This window comes from Triturus cristatus, chromosome 2_1 (genome assembly GCF_964204655.1).
Source record: "Triturus cristatus chromosome 2_1, aTriCri1.1, whole genome shotgun sequence".
Lineage (NCBI taxonomy): Eukaryota > Metazoa > Chordata > Amphibia > Caudata > Salamandridae > Triturus > Triturus cristatus.
Genome location: NC_140581.1, coordinates 583,002,186 through 583,020,149, shown reverse-complemented (window position 1 = coordinate 583,020,149; position 17,964 = coordinate 583,002,186). Strand labels below are relative to the sequence as shown.

Sequence of the window (17,964 nt, the reverse complement as noted above, 5' to 3'; positions counted from 1 at the left end):
TGTTGCGAACGCTGTGTTGAGTTACTTCACGTTACATCGCCTAACATGGCAGCCACTTTGAGCTTATGTAACCTCTGTTTCTGTATTTCAAGATAGTCATAGTGTCACGACATGTTGCATTACAGAACGTGGCAGCCATCTTAACAGTAAAGGGATGATCTTTCAAGATGTTTATTCACTGATATTAGCTTTGCCAATAGCGGCACACTTCAAAAGCATTCAGAACAGGCAGATGTAACAGTAGCCGTCAGTATGGAGCGTGGCTGAAGAGTGAGAGAGAGGAATGGGAAAAGAGGGCACTTACAGTACAGAAAAGTGCTGTTGGACAACTCCCAGGGCATCACAAAGCCGTTCAGTCACTACCTGGCGTACGGCACATGGGAAAAGCTAATCTCTGGACTCATCTATGCAGAGACCCTCAAACCTAAGGAGTCAGAGAGGCGATGAAGTCAGAGAATCTACAAAGAGAGCATGCATGCCTTACTCTGAAGAAGGGTAAGAAGTGAGGGTTGTCACTGAGATGGGTCTGGGATCTGGAAAAGTATGCTGTCTAAACATACGCAGAGGAAAGAGCAGGGCATGCTGTCTCATGGAGTACTGAATGAAACAAGAAAAAAAAGAAAGGAAACTAGTTCCATGACCTCAGCATCGGAAGGGTGCAACTCTACCAATCAATAGTGAGGGCAAAGAAATGCTACAGGGGCAGGACAAACTTTAGAGCTACTAAGGCAAGTCATCAATTAAAGAGAAGGTAACTGTGTCAAGAAAGCATTCCAGTCATGAGCAAGGGACGGAGCTAAATGTAGCACCTGCAAATGTGTTTATGCCCAGTCCCCTCACCAGAGTGAGCGCAGCAAGTGATTCTGACTGTCTCCATGAGGATTTGAGGGTGAGGTGTAAAATAAACACATCTACAAGAAAGTGTGTTTTTCCTCTGAGCTGTTTGGCAGACTATATTATATAAAGGATGATTCCTCAGTACATCGAATGGTCAGCAGTATTTCTGGGGGCAATTCTTGTGTTCCATATTGCCTGTCCAGCCTTGTTGGCAATTATTTAAAGCCTGTGGCTCTTTTGTGATGAGGAAAAGATTCTGTAATCAAAGAAAAAGGATGGGCTGATAGCTGGCTATAGCTAATATTGCTGTTGTTTGGCAATCATTCACTCCCAAGTAATGACACATTTTTGAACTATTTTAACAGAAAGTTTCAATTCTATTAAGGACACAGAGGCGAGGATTAGGCTAATTCATTCGTCAAATATTTTGATAACAGAGATGTCAAAACACATCAAACAACAAACCTAATTTCCCATAAACCCAGGGACAATGAAGATTAAAGAAGGTAAGTCCAGTGACCAATCAGCAACTAGGGAGAGCCGTCATCCGCTTGTGTCCCTTTTCTCTTAACCTCTTTCTTCCTGCAACAGATGCCGACCATGGAAGATTCTAATCCTGTTTACAAGACTCCTTTCCTGCAGTCATCCAGTGGGCAACTCCTCCCTGTGATGCCCAAGGCCCAAACATTCAATACTCTCCTGCACAAGATCATACACAAAATGGTGGCCAACTTGGCCGACAGCCGTTTACGGGAGAGATACTTATTTCTGGGCCACGAAAGGAACAGGTTCAGGACCTTATTAACATCCCAGATGACCAAATACTGTAGTTTCGGAGGAAGAGACAAACAAGTGCCCTTGAACAATTTTTTAACAAGGGTATGTTCCCCATCAGGTAGGCCTTCGACCATAGCATGTCCCTCATAAATTGTGGTCCTAAAGGTATTGACCAATCTATATGCCATTCCATCTGAAGCCAATGATGCCAGGAAGTTAAAGATATGGACAACATCTGTCCCTACGGGATCCAGGCTCCGTAGCTGACACCTGCCCACCCAGTGACACCAAGCCAATTGGTAAGGTTTGACCGTACCGCCTGCCCATGCCAGTGAAAGGAGGTCTGCTGCGTTTCTTGAAAGTACCAGGACTTGCCATGGAGACCTGTAATCCTCCACTCCATGAGTTGGAGGGTGCCCTTCATCACCAGATGATGGGGATTCCCTGAAGGATCCCTGAGAGAGACGGATATAAGGGTTGATGGATTGGGAAATCCCAAGAAAGTTCCATGTAAACTGGAAACCAGATGTGCCAGTTTAACATCGGGATCACCACCACCAGATCTGCTCTTTGCCTGCGCACTTGTGTTGCCAACCTGATTATCATGGCAAAGGGGGGGGGGACAGGCCTATCCCTGCTTCCTCGACCTATCCTGCAGGAAGGTATAGGTTGCCACCGCCCCTGGGTCTGGCCTTCAACTGAAGTATCGGGTAAGCTGGTGATCGAGCCTGGACGTGATTAGGTCCACCATAAAGGGGCACCACCTGTTGGTGAGGGCTTGAAACAAGGACAGGAGAAGCCGCCACAGGCTCGTGTCCCGGAGGTGCTGCGATTCCCAATCCGTGACTTGGTTTTCTGTCCCCGGGAGATGTTCCACTGTCACCTTGTTTGGGGCAGTATTCCCAAAAGATCTAGGCCAGATCTGAGACGGCCTGGGACCGAATACCTCCTATGTGGTTGATTTGACGGACCGCTACCAGATTGTCCATTTTCAAAATAGCACTGCACTTGATCTCTGGTCCAGCATTTCTCTGCAAACAAACCTGCCATAAATTCCAGGCAATTGATATGTAGGGACTGTTCAGCCACCTATGGTGAGCACTCCAAACCGAGTGCCATAACCTGAACCGCTGGCATCGAACTCGATCACCAGGCCCGGTTGTGAGACGAAAATGGCATGCCTGGGGGGGGCGTGGCTTACCGCCGACGTGAATGGCCGCTCGGTAGCTCAGTTCCGGAGCATCACTGCCACATTATCCGGCAAATCCTGTGTTCCGCCGGCCTGGCCTGCACCCTGATGCCTCCCCCGATGTCCGGAGGCACCCAGCGACACTGAGGAGAAATTGGGGGCTGATTGGCAGCCGCGCCCGAGAGGGGCTCCATTGAACGCGTCCATGCCTGCGGCCCCGCGGGGAGAGGTGCACTTCTGCCGGCGGGCTGTGGTGCGCGAGACCACGGCTGCAGCCTACCACCCCGTGGGCGAACACAAACGAAGAGGCGCGCTTGCCAGCACTCCACCCGGAACTTGGCGAGTTCAGCGGAGAGCCCCCCAGGGCCTCTGGTGTGGTGGGACCGGAGTGCGAGTCGTGGCGGCCCGGACGGGGCGAAGACGACTAGGCCTGGATCGGCCCACATGAGTAGGCCCAATAATAACCCTGCGACCTAGACTGCTCCTTCTGATGAGACCTCTCACAGGCTGATACACGGGGGCACAATACTCTTTGGAGGCCCCACAACCAGCTATGTGCCCAGTCAGGCTGATGCATGGTCCTGTGGCTGCTTGAGGAGGCCCTGCACTGACGCCCGGCCATAGCTCTTCCTCACTGGGTCGCCGTGGCCTAGCGTGCTTTGCTGGTGAGACCCTGGCAGCCTAGAGTGTTCCACCTGGGGTCCTGTGAATCCACGGACTGCTCCTGCTCGAGGTGGTGCGCTGTGCACCGGCGGGGGGGCTATCACCCGCAACTGAGACTCTTAACCCCCGCAAGGGATTTGTAGATGGAGGCTTAACCCTGCCCCGGTCCCTTCTCACCACGCAGTGAGCTTGGTGGGACTCCACTGGTACTCTACTGGCACCATATATCCTCTTGCACACCCCATTGTCTAGGGTGCTCGCTGCGAAAGCCGACAGGCCGGGTAGAGGATTCCACTGCAGGCGGCGGGGAGTAGTGACCGCACCTCGGAGCTGGGTGGTGCCCCTGGGACGACGAGCATGGCGACCGGACGCAACAGCAGGACCACAGCTCAGACCAAGCTGGAGAAATTTGCTTGGCAAACATTACAGAGCGGAGATCGTGGAGAGGTTGCGACCCCGGACACCGCGGTGGAACCCACCAATAACGATCTCTTCGAGGCGATTACAGCGATTAGAACGTCCCTTGAGGTGAGGATCGATACTGTGACCACGGATGTGGGACTGATCCGGGAGGACATGAAGAAAATTGCGGAGCGAGTGGGCACAGTGGAGAATACAACCAAAGAACTGAATAACGACACCAGCCTTCTCAAACGACAGGTCGCTGAACTGCGCTCCTCCCACGAAGCGATGGCTCAACAATTAGACTATTATGAAGGCAGAATGCGGCGAAACAACGTTCACATTATAGGTGTTCCGGAGCGTGCAGAGGGACAGGCAACGGACCTCTTTGTTGAGGAATTGGTCCTTAAGCATTTACAGCCCTGAGGACTCTCAAAATGTTTTTCGATCGAAAGAGCCCATCATGTACCGAGTGGTCGGCCCAAACCGGGGGCACCCCCTAGACCGCTCCTTGCCAGACTGTTCAATATCCGAGACCGCGACATTATTCTTCAAACCGCAAGGCCGGCCCTGCCGCTGACACTCGAAAACAGCAAAATCATGTTCTTTCCCGATTTCACACTCAGAGTACAGAAACAGAGGCGCAGCTTCCTTGAGGTGAAACGGGCTCTCCGAGACCAAGAAATAAAGTATGCTAATATGTTCCCCGCCAAATTACGAGTGGAAGCCAATGGGAAGTCATGGTTCTTTACTCGCCCTGAAGAAGCATGGGACTGGCTGGAGGTCTGGCGCACGGTCGGAAAAAAGGTAAAGCAGGGACTCTCGGCGGCCAATGAAGCAGAGGATTGGCGTCAGCAGAGACGTTCTCCTCCACATTGAGATACTGACTCCCAAGGACACACAGGGGGGTGCTAACCCTGGACGCTGGTAGCGAGGGGTGGGGATTCTCCTTCGTAAGGGCTACCCTTATGTGATACAAAACACGTGGACTGATCCGCAGTGTAGATACGCTGCTTGCACGGGTATTTGGGAGGGCAGCGTCCTCAATGTTGTCTCGGTGTATGCCCCACTGGGTCTCCAACGCATGACACTAACTGATGTGGGAACACTGCTGCTGCACTTACCTGTGGGTACACTGGTGATGGGGGGTGACTTTAACCTGACAATGAATGACCAAACGGATCGATCCCCGCCCAGACGTGACTCGGCACACGGTTCACAATTACATGACTTTGCCAATGCCCTGGGGATGGTGGATATCTGGATGTGGTCACACCCCACGACGCACTCTTCACGTTCCACTCCGGTGTGTATGGCCGTCAATCACGAATTGACTACCTGTTTACCCATGCACAACATATACAGGACTTCACCGACTCAGCTTGCCTCGCGCGGGGTGTGTCGGACCATTCCCCAGTCCTGGCGGTCTTCGGTGCACAACGTGCTACACAACCAGGCCCCATCATGATCCAGCCTTGGGCACTAAAGGTCCCGCACATCAGGGAAAACTTACGGAAAGACACTGATTATTATTTTGAGGAGAATATGGGGTCTGTGAAGTCAGCAATTACACTCTGGGGTGCATACGGGGCGGTAATAAAGGGGAGAGCGTTATCTATGATGGTGGGACACAGGGCAGCGCGCAACTGGAGAGTGAGCGAATTAGAAACGGAGATCTTGAGACTTGAAGGCGCCACCGCGCAAGACCCTGATCAAGATACTCAACATACCCTTAGTATCAAGAGACAGGATTATAAGCAACTGCTCTTGGAGGATGCCAACAGGCGTGCTCTCGCCACCTGCCATAGAATATATGAACAGGGCAAACAAACTGGGAAATTATTGGCATGGCTGGAACGTAAGGAACAGTCAGCGATGTGGGTGCGAGCAATTAAGGGGCCTGATGACGCTCTGGTTACCGACCCCCGGGCATTGCGGAGGCATTCGCGAAACATTACAAGCAAATATACAGACTTCCACAGCACTCACAGGCACCATTTGCGGCAGATCTCCTTGCTACGATCGATGTAGCATGTATCTCCCAACAGGACAGAGAGGCTCTAGACGTGGATATCTCAGTTGAAGAGATTCAGAAAGCCATCCATGCGGGTAAGGCAATGGGCCCTAATGGGCTTCCGATCGAGCTGTTAAAACCTATGGCTATGGGGTGTGCCCAAGTACGGGCAGAAGATGGCCGCGTAGTGAGTACGCTCCGCCACCCTTAATTGCCCCTGTCTATCCGGCAGAGACCATCCGTCACACCAATCGCCAGTTCCCGCCATCGAAACTCCAGTGGAACCGAATCCGCCCGCTCCGGTGCCGGGGGTGTACCGGCTGCCTGGGATCCTGCCCTCCGAAGGTTGCGGCCTTCGTTGACGCCTGGAGCCGGGACCCACAGTCTGTGAGCCTGCCCAGAGAGTGCGAGGGAGTGAATCAGTGGTGACGTCGCGGACCAGGATATCGCCGCGACTTGCCTTGCGGCTGAAGTGCTCCATGAGGCATCTTTGTTCAGGAGGAGGCGGCTGCCTGGCTAACCTGTGGACATCCCTGAATGCCCCCACCCCCTCTGTGCCCTGAATCGGAACCAGCTGGCTGCGCTGGCCGCGCCGTGTCACAATGGCGGTGGCTCATCTCCACTGTGGCCCTCTGTTCCACTGATGGCCCTCGCCCCTCGTCGCTCCGGCAGCTACCGCATTTACATCCCATAGCAGTGTACCGGAGCCGGGGGCACATCTTTGCACACTGACTCATGGTAAGCGCGCCAGCTGCGGAGAGGACACGGGCGGCAGCGTGTTTCCCTGGAGGGTGAAGTCTTCCCCCCCCCCCCCCGCCCCCCCCCCCCCTGCTTGGCTCCTGCCATTGCTTGCCAGCAGGGAGAGGCCTGATTTGCTGCACGGCACAGGCTCCACACATCCTGTAGTGCCCCATACTGGTGTGCACTCCTGCTAACAGCGGGAGGCAATAAAAACTGACAAACGCAGAGTCTCTGGGGCTCTGAGACGTCCCTCACCCACGGGAGCTTGGTGCCCCCATGAAGTGTCGCAAGTTGGAAGACCCGGGGCCGGGAGTGCTGTTGTCTGTAACCCTGGGGCCTGACACATCTTGCCTCTTGAGGTCTGCATCTGCCCCGTAGGAGTAGCTCGCTGGCTTGTCCTCTCTGCCGCGGCCCTCGGGTGAGGTAATATCGGAGGCGGCAGTGAGATCCCTGGCGCTGAGGGGGGAGTAGACCGGAGCTCTGAACTCAGGACAGTCGATTGAATTGCACGCCGGGGCGGGAAGTGGTGTCGTGCTGTGGTGCCCCCCCCCCCCCACCTGACGCTTGCCTGGACTGTCGCAATGGAGCGCACTAAGGGACCGGGGCATCGGGGACCCAAAACAACCCAGACCAATAAGTTAGACCGCTACACGATCTCCAAGGAGGCACAACGGAGCCGCTTGTCGGACGAAGCTGCTCAGGGGGGCCCGGTGGAAGAGGAACAGGAACCTTTCCTCAAAGACATCATGGAAGCAATCACTGGTGTTAAGACCTCTCTGGAACACAAAATGGACACCATGGCCATTGACATTAACCTCATCAGGGCAGATATGGGGAAACTAAACGAAAAAGTCAGGCAAGTGGAAATTACAGCTTCCAGCCTGGTGGGGGACGTCACACAGCTCCAAAGGGAGGTCCGTAAACTCCAAGACTCTCGTCACACTACAGACCTTAAGCTGGACGATTATGAAGGCAGGCTTCGCCGAAATAACCTCCGCATCCTAGGCGTTCCGGAGAAATCGGAGGGGCAAACACCGGACCTGTTTGTGGAGGACCTTATTCTCAACCACTTGAAACCCAAAGGCCTCAGTACATTTTTTGTGATTGAGCGGGCTCACAGGGTCCCGGGCGGCCGTCGCAGACCGGGCGCTCCCCCGCGGCCCATGTTGGCTCGGATCTTAAACTTCCGAGACAGGGACTTTATTCTACAAAACTCCAAGGCTGGTGCCCCCCTCCAATATGAACATGCAGACAGTTCTTTCTTCCCGGACTTTACTCAAAGAGTGCAGAGGCAAAGGAGGTCATTCCTATCGGTGAAGCACGAACTGAGAGCTAAAGGTCTAAAATATTCCATGCTATTCCCTGCACGCCTCCGGGTTGAGGCGGATGGAAAGGCGTGGTTCTTCGACCAGCCGGAGGCAGTGGCGGAATGGATTGAACATAGGAGTACAAAGAGCCAAGCAGATGGTGGAACAGGGGACACGGCTGTCACTCGACTGCACTGCTGATGGAATCTCCATGCAGGCATCTTTTCATTGAGTACAGTGGAGCGGCCGGGCGGGGCGGGGGAGGAGGGAAGGACACCTGGGCTTCACATTTAGGGGACTGGTAACTTTCTCATGCTTTTTCAGTTATGATGGCAATGGATGGTGTAACGTAATAACGGGTTGGGGCCGGGGTGAGGAGCCCGCTGCTTTTCCCACTATTTATTTCTACCTTTGAACTTTGTTAGGGCGATAGGCACTCTGCAATTTTTCTTTTGATGGGCAGTTTTAAGCCCAAAATGCAGGGCAGCAGGGAGGGGGGTTGTTGGGATGGGGTATTGAGTTGGCTTGTTTTTTATTTTTTGTGTATAATCGGCACATTACATGATCGTAAGGGCGACAGAGTTATTGCATCAGTAATTGCGGAGAGCTGTGGACGGGCCCATAGTCACGCAAATAAGGATGGGGATAGAAAGGTAGGGTTTCTGACTAGGAACGTTAGGGGTTGGGGGGATGCAACCAAACAAAGTGTCACGCTCCAATATATACATGTAAAGTCAGAGAATTGTCGACGTGAAAATCTCCACACCAACGATTATGAGTGATAAGGATGTTAAGTTGGAATGTGAACAGATAAGGGGACAAAATTAAGCGAAGTATAGTTATCCAATATATAAAGAGGCATTCCCCGGACGTGGTCCTATTGCAGGAAACGCACTTAGTTGGCAACATTTGCAAAGTAATGCACAGTGGGGGCTACAGAATGATTGCGCATGCGGGATTCACATCAGGGTCCAGGGGAGTGGGCCTAATGAAAAAATCCACATTCCCGGTAGCAGTGCGTTCCACGTGGTTAGATGATCGGGGCAGGTATGTCGGTGTCACTGGGCTGTGGAAGGGCCGAGTACTCACTCTTATGTCCATCTATGTTCCCCCGGGCCTTCAGTGCACCACGTTTGCTGACTTGGGCGCGGTCCTGCTCACGGTGCCCGAGGGGCTTTGATGCTCGAGGTGATTTTAACGCAGTTGTCTCCGGTGAGTTGGATAGATTTCCTCCCCGGGAATTGGGGCGGGCGGCCTGCTGGTTATCGGACTTCCTGGAAGCCATGGGCCTGGTTGATGGCTGGAGTCTTCATCATCCAGATCAGATGCAATACACCTTTCACTCTGGAGCTCACAACAGCCTCTCTAGGCTGGACTACTGCCTTATGCCAGCCACACAGGCCACCTACATACATGCCATTAGTCATTTAGCTAGAGGCATCTCTGATCATTCCCCGCTTTGGATCCAAATTCTCCAGGGCCCAGGATCGTCAGGGAGACTGGCCCCGATTAGCCCCTGGTACCTGCGGAATCCTAAGATCCGTAAAGACCTCCTTAAGACTATAGACGAATACTTCACCAATAACGTGGGTTCAGTGACCTCTGCCCGAAATAGGAGGTTTTTAAGACGGTTATCCGCGGGCAAGCGTTATCTCTTATATCTGACTCCAAGCAGAAAGCAGTTATTGAACTTGAGGCAGAAATGAATAGTCTCGAGGGCGAACTGGAGGCGTGGGCGACACCGGATAAGCTACATCTATTAAGCCTAAAGCAACACGAATACAAAGCGCTGGTCACAGACAGGGCCAAGGCCCTTAGCAGAGAGCAACAGGGCAGGCTTTACGATCTGGGAGATAAAGCCGGAAAACTGATCGCCTGGCTGGACAAAAAGGAGTGGGCGAGCCGCCTTGTCCCGGAGCTTAGGGTAGAGGGGGACATCCTAATTACAGAGCCGCAGGAGATAGTGGACAGATTTGCCGAGCACTTCCAAGCAGTATTTACTTCAACATCCCCTCACTCAGAGGCAGATTCGCAGGAACTGCTTTGTGATATTCACCTTCCTTGCCTCTCTCATTACAGCCGAAAATTTATGGATAGTCCCCTTACAACGGATGAGATCGCCCAGGCGATTCGCTCCCTAAACCCGGAAAAGCGCTAGGCCCAAACGGGCTCCCCATTGAGCTTTATAAACTAAGGCCGGATAAGCTGGCCCCCTACTTAAAATCAATGTTTGAGGAATCTAGAGAGACAGGGATGCGACCCCGGGAACAGAGGCTGGCCACCATTGTCACCATCCATAAAGAGGGAAAGGTCGCAGCGGATTGTGCCTCCTACAGACCTATTTCGCTTTTAAACGCAGAACCCAAAATTCTGGCCAAGCTTTTAGCTAATCGATTGATAAAAGTGATCACCACCCTAATACACCCCGATCAATCGGGCTTTATGCCCCATAGAAACACCGCTCTTAACCTTCGCAGACTCCACGGGGTAATAGATAGAGCCCCCACTCTTCAGGAGCCGGCGGTGATTGTATCATTGGACGCTACAATGGCATTTGATACGGTGGAGTGGCCTTATCTGTGGGCGGTTCTGGCTAAGTTTGGGTTCGGGACTGCGTTTATCCAGTGGGTGCGCCTGCTGTACTCCGCACCACTGGCGCAGGTAGTGGTGAACAGGAGGTTGTCCACCTCATTCCCGCTTAGTCGTGGAACGTGTCAGGGCTGCCCACTATCCCCCCTTCTCTTTTCCCTGGCCTTGGAGCCCCTTGCTGCATGGATTCGAGGGGACCCGATGGTACATTAGCTGAGTGGTCCCCCGGGTGGGAGGATCGTATATCTCTATACGCCGACGATATCTTACTTTATTTAGCCTCCCCCCGAAAATCATTGATTGTAGTGCTGGACATTCTGGCAGTCTTTGGGAGGTACTCGGGATTCTCCATTAATTGGGGGAAATCCCTGCTTTTTACTTTGAGTGGGCACCCTCCTGTTCCTCCCCAAGATTGCAAGATACAAATTAATAGTGATGGGTTCAAATACCTGGGGATCTTTATTTCCCTCGACCCCTCAGTTCGGTATGCTCGTAACCTTCTCCCCGACCTTCAGAGGCTCAAAAGTGACATTGCAAACTGGAAGAAACTTCCCATTTCACTCCTGAGCAGGGCCGCCCTTTTTAAAATGATGGCCCTGACACGATTCATATATGTTATGCAAAACACATTAGATGTCATTCCAGCGTCCTACTTCAGGGACATTGAGGGCTTGCAAAGAGACCTATTGTGGGACGGGAAACCTCGAATTGCACTAAACAAACTAACACTACACTGGTACGATGGAGGCATCAGTCTCCCGGAAGTATTATTGGGCCTCCCAGTTAGCGGCCATAAACCATGGTACCTTCGGTCGCGTCGATGATCCGGGCTATGCCATGGACAAGTGGATCCTATCAGGCGGGAACTACAACAGAGCTCTTTATTCCCGTCCCCAGAGATTTCTATTAACGGGCCCCACGAAACACTCAGTCCAAATTTGGCACAATGCCTCAGGCTCTCTGGGCTGGAGGAACAAGTTGACCTTAGCCACCCCCTTGTGGGACTCAGAGAAACTGGGCGATCTCCGGAAAACGAAGGGCTTCGACAGGTGGGACCTTATCGGAATTTCAGCTATTAAAGATATGTGGGGGAAGGGTAAGATTAAGTCATTCAAAGAACTTCAAACGGAATACGAGCTAGCAGACGCGGAATATTTACGTTATATGCAGGTTCGTCACTCGCTTCAGTCCTTGCTACCCAAGGAGACCCCTCAACCCCCCCCCCCCCCCTTCCCCCCTGCGGAGGCTTCTCCGCTGGAAGACAGGGTCCTCGATGGTCACCTCCCCGAGAAAACGATCTCTCTAATATATAAAAAGCTGATCAACCATATGGCAGATCCTCTCCAGTCACTAATGGACAAATGGGTGCAAGACGGGATAGAGATGGATGATGAGGACTGGCAGTTGGCGGTATCCTCTCCCAGAGTGGTGGCTATTCCAGCACCAGAACATACTTAACGGGGCCCAGACTGGTGCACATGGGGTGGACTGACACGGGGGAATGTAGGAGACAATGCGGACAGGTTGGCACCTATATACACATTATCTGGGAGTGTACACACATAAGTTTGTATTGGCACCAAATACACGACACCATCAGCAAGGTATTGCGCACCACTCTCCGACCGGAGGCGCGGAGATGCCTGCTAAACATATGGGAGCCCACAGATTTAAATACCGCGCAGACTCAGTGGGCCTCTTTGGGTTTCATGGTGGCCAAATGCAATATTGCTCAGCTATGGGGAGCGACACGTCCGCCCACCCTAGAGGATTGGGAGGGACACCTGGACTGGTGTATGTTTAGAGAAAAAAATGTATTTCTGGCGAGGGGATGCCCTAAGAAATGGTCACGAATCTGGGGTCCGTGAAATAGCTACAGAGGGGAAATTTGTGCACCACCTTGTAACAATGATCACGACGACCCCATCTCCCCATAACGTTCCCAGCTACTACAATATATGTATATCCTTCTATCAACGTGTCATGTGACAACCTACTCGCCTGATCCTCTGTAATGTATGCTTTGCCGATGTGTGATAATAAAAAGAGTTATAAAAAAAAAAACCTATGGATACGAAACTCGCCCCCCACTTGCTAAATCTATATAATGAATGTTCTGAGATTGGCCTCCTCCCGGCTGATATCTGCGCGGCCACCATCGTGGTCATTCACGAACCCGGTAAACCTGTGGAGGAGTGTACATCGTACCGACCCATTTCACTGATAACTGTGGAGGCCAAAATTCTGGCCAAATTGCTAGCTAACCGTCTGCTCCCTTATCTCACTGACTTGGTTCATCCTGACCGGTCGGGATTCATGCCGGGTCGAAATATGCCACGTAAACTACGCCGAGTTCATGGCGCGCTGGGCCGTGTAGAGACACTAGAGGAAGATGCGATATTGCTTGCGCTTGATGCAAAAATCGCGTTCGACACCGTAGCATGGGATTATCTGTTTGCGGTTCTGACTCGCATAGGGCTCGGGCCCTAGTTGCTTGGCTGGATCAGACTTTTATATATGCTCCCCATTGCCCACGTCTCAGTAAACAATCATCGTTCTAACTCTTTCCTCCTTTGCCGTGGTACGAGGCAGGGCTGCCCACTATCGCCGCTCCTCTTGGCCTGGTCCTTGAACCTTTGGCGGTCTGGATTAGAGGGGACCCAGGCATCAGAGGCCTTAAATGGACGGACGAACACGAAGACTGTATATTACTATATGCAGACGACATTCTGCTCTATCTTGCCTCACCAGCACGCTCACTCCGCCGTGTTTTCCACATATTTGGGGCCCATTCTGGTTACCAGATAAACTCCCTCTGGGGTGACCCTCCGCAAAGTCCTCGTGGATACAGCATTCCAGTTGCGGCCCGTGGATTCCAATACCTGGGCATTTTCATAACAATTGATGCAACTTTGTTTTATGAACAGAATTTGTTGGGACGGTTGAAGAGGTTTAAATCGGATGTCACCCACTGGAAGACACTCCCCCTTACTCTTCTGGGACGGGCGTCTTTATTCAAGATGCTCACCCTACCGCGCTTCTTTTATGCCCTCCAAAATACTCCCATTCCGATCCCTGAATCCTATTTCTCGCAGATTGAGGCAACAGTTAGAGACTTACTTTGGGATAACAGGCTGCCTAGGATAGCTATAAACAAACTCACCATGGGGTGGTACGATGGAGGTATCGGGCTGCCAGATGTGCGTCTCTATTACCAGGCTTCGCAATTAATTCCCATCAACAAATGGGTGTTTGGGTCACATACTGACCCCAGTTTCCGCACCGATCTTTGGTTAATGGGAAAGGGAGGCTACACCAGAGCACTATATACTAACCATAAGACATGATGTTTGACTGGCCCCACGGCCCGTACAGTAGAAGTGTGGCACAGAGTTCAGTGGCGGATGGGGTGGCGGGGGCGCCTAACGAAGGCTAACCCCTGTGGGAACCTGATATCTTGGGACGACTGAGCGCTTGTGCAGGGTTCGACAAATGGGATATGATCGGAATATCTACTGTGGGGGATATGTGGATTAAGGGCAAGAAGGCGTTGTTCGCGGAGCTACAACTCCAATATCAATTCGCATCGTCAGAGCACTTCCGATATCTTCAGATCAGCCACGCCATAGACTGTGCCCTCCCTAAAGACGCCCCCCTCCCTGACTCCTCTCCTCTCGAGGATAGATTATTGCTGGACACAATGGACCGTAAAGCCATCTCCCTCACGTACAAGAAACTGATCAATAACCGGGCTGACCAAATGCAGAAGCTACAAATAAATTGGGAGGTGGACTTAGGTGAAATGGGTGACGACGACTGGATAGAGGCTCTGGCCTTCCCCCGAGAGGTGGCTATCCCGATGCGACTTCGGCTTGTTCAGCTTAAGATCCTCCATCGGGTGTACTTTGATGCTAAACTGTTATTTAAACTAGGTAGGAGACCAGATACACTCTGCCTTCGACACTGTAATCAAACTGTTACATTCATACACATCCTATGGGAATGCTCCCATATACAACAATATTGGATAGACGTCACCCGACAACTGACAAGGACTTGTGATAAACCCATACATCCATCTCCCACACTGTGTCTCCTTAACATCTGGGAGGCAACAGACCTCACCCAAGCTGAACAATCGTGGGCCACCATGGGGTGGAGTATAGCGAAACGAAACATTGCTCAAAAGTGAGAGGCGGACACGGTACCACAATTACGCGACTGGGCTAAAGACATGGACCACGCAATGGTAGCGGAAAAAACAGTATATAAAGGAAGCGGCTGCCCACGTAAATGGGATCATAAGTGGGGACGCTGGAATAAGTACAGGGGTGAAATTTGCATCTCCCCCACAATAGATCTTAGACGGGAGAGATTTGCAAGGTTGGAGGGGGCGGGTGATGACATGATGACGTAAATCCCAGTCTACCAAAAACTCTGTGTGCAGGTGGGGTTCTCTGACCCGAAGGCAAAATTGTGACCCTCATTGTACGATTATGCTTTTCACACTGTTTTATATTCTGGGCTCCGGATGGACTGCAGATTGTAACATAATGCCAAAAGATTGTACCTCCTGCTGAGATGTCTATGTAATGTCAACAATGCTGCTGTTTTGTTTCTAATAAAAATTGTTTAAAAAAAAAAAAGAAAATGGCACGCCTGTTCCAGACTTCTATATGGCAAAACCACCAGCGGGAGTTACTCATTGGCTTTCTCCGAAAGTGGAACGTATTGGGAGTATGTAAGACCAGGTCACAGATGGCACACCTTCAGCCTCTGAAGGGCTCGAAAGTGAATGGGGCCTGGGAAAAGGACCTGAATGGAGGGTGACAAGAAGCCTACCCCTTGTGTGATCTGACAGGGAAGTCTGAAGCTTAGATAATGTCCTTCGCACTTTTTGGTAAATTTTGGCCATCTTCCGGGAAGGAAGACTAGGAGTCATCTCCACTGAACTGATCACAAATCCTAAAAAAGTAAGGGTGCGAGACGGAATGAGAGCTGATTTCTCCTGATTGGCAATGAATCACAGGCACTAGAGGAGATTCACCTCCATCTCCAGGTGTGCTGACAGTGCATGAGGATATTTTGGTCTGTGAAGAGCATGTCATCCATGTACACTATCATGTAAATCCTAGAAGCCCTCAAGTGTTTGACCGCTGGCTTGAGAACTGTGGTAGAACACCAATGGAACAATGAAAGGCAGAGAGGTGAACTTGAAAGTCTGGCCTTGCCACTGAAATTAGAGGAAACTCTGGTGCATCTGGTTAATTGGGTAAGCATCCTTTGAGTAAGCATTCTTGAGGTAGAGTCTGACCATTCAGTTGCTGGGTCTTAGAAGATCCCATAGAAGATTGATACCCTCCATTTTGAAGTGGTGGAAGATTAGCCACTCATTGAATTCCCGGAGATCGATCATCGACCGTTGACCCCGTCCCGGTTCTCTAACAGAAACAGATTGCTCAAAAACCCAGTGGGATGGGAGGTGGCAAGGCGATGGCCTCTTTGGCAAGGAGTTCCTGAAACTCCACCTGAACAAGTGTAGTCTCCTTTTCGGAGAAGTAGAAGGGGGGAGAGAGGGAACGGGCTGGTAAGGTGAACCGTAGAATTCTATGTGGAACCCTTGAACTGTTTGGAGCACCCAAACATCGAACATGAGCACCCGCCAATTGTCTACAAAATGTGCCAGCCGACCCCCGCCGTCTCAAACGCTTGATGAAAATGAGGGTGAGACTCACCATGTGTGTTGGAGGAGGGGCCTCCCCTCGGGATCTGCTACTGGAGCCTCTGTCTCGTGCACTTCCTCTAGGTTGGTAGAACCCGCCGAAGTGAGAGGAATCCAGTAATTTTCCTTGTTGAGAGGTTTGGCTCCTGTTGTAGGCAGGAGAGTGGAACTGGCCGGCCGAGCTCCCCCGCGACCGGCCCCTGTGAAAACATCTCATTGAAGTTACGCTTAATAGATGATTGGGCCTTATCAAGTGAGTAGAAGGTCGAAAGAAAGTTTCCTAATTCTTTGACGAATGAATCATCAAAGAGTTCACCCTGTGCCACCTTGACGGCCTTAGAAGTGGACAGGTCCCCCAGTTTGGGGTCTATCTATATCAAGCACTGTAGAGATGGCGCAGTTGGCGGTGCTGAGGAAAATGATGGCCTGTTGCACCCAACTGGAGAGCACTTCTGGGGAGATGAGTACCCCTGACGCCTTGGCACCTTCAGCCACATCTAATATCTTTGTCACCGGTCCCGTAATGTCCATGAGCTTTTCTTGGCACGACCTCCAAGAGCGGCCTATACCCTTCTTTGGGTCCCTGATGTATTTGACCAAAAAGGTGGCCATGTGTTTGTTGATCTTGAGTGTGACAGCTACTTTGCCGTCTAGGGCATGGCGGAGGTATTTCACCCGAATACAGTTTTATACCTCCTTGTTGAGAGGTTTGCATAGCCTTCCACATAAGTGGCTACCTTGTCCCCAGGACACCAGTTGGAGAAGCGGGGGTGCATGAGTTCCTCTGGATCTAACATGTCTGATTGCTCTCCGTGGGGATCCTCCTGGCAGGATCTGACACCTGAGACTGGATGGAATTTGGTCTCCAGGACCGCTCATGCTCTGATTCGTTGTCTGATCCCGTATGGGATCCATCAGAGGCGGAGGGAGGGAGGCACTATAGCCAAAGTCACTGGCTAGGGACATCCCACCTTCCCAAAAGCTGTACGATCATATTGCTTCCTTTTTAGAAGAAAAACTACGGGCCATTCAATGGAGCTTCTCCACCATTGTGCTCCCTTCTGATGAGGATTTATCGGATAGACTCTCTAAAGCAGGGACTACACTCTTGGTATCCTTTCAGGAGATGACCCTGGCACAGTCTCGACTAGCCATCTTCGCTTGTAAATCTTGCTCCCCTAATGACCCTTGTCCCCCGACCATTCTTTATAAGCTAGTTGACATTGTCAACCCTCATTATACGGAAAACCTCAGCACCTCACTAGCAATGGCTGAGGTTCCTGCAGACTTAAAATTAGCAGTTGTGAAACCTTTGCATAAAAAAATCTATTGCTGTCCCTACCACACTATCTAACCTCCTCCCCCATTTCACTACTTCCAGCATTAAACAAAATGCTTGGAAAATGTGTTAATGCCCAACTAATCTTTCTGGAAAATTCCAATGCACTACACCCCCACCAATTCAGATTTCGCCCAAAACGTTCCAATGAATCAGCCTGGTTGGAAGTTTCAGACACCATAAAATTGACCCTGGATGCGGGAAACAATGCAGTGTTGATTTTATGTGATCTCTCTGCCGCGTTCAACACCATTTCACATGCCATACTCCTGCAGCCAATCAAGGATTGTGGTATTTCCCATAAAGCCCTAGCTTTGATCAAATCTGCAGAAAGATCAGCAGCATCAAGTGTTCCGCAGGGCTCATCACTTAGCCCTACACTAT

At 51.4% G+C, this 17,964-nt stretch overlaps 1 protein-coding gene across 2 annotated transcripts in view; it reads left to right on the top strand.

The window, feature by feature from the left end:
* ARB2A (ARB2 cotranscriptional regulator A) overlaps positions 1 to 17,964 on the top strand; it is a 1,780,167-nt gene that overhangs the window by 249,653 nt on the left and 1,512,550 nt on the right. The gene's annotated exons all lie outside the window — the stretch shown is intronic.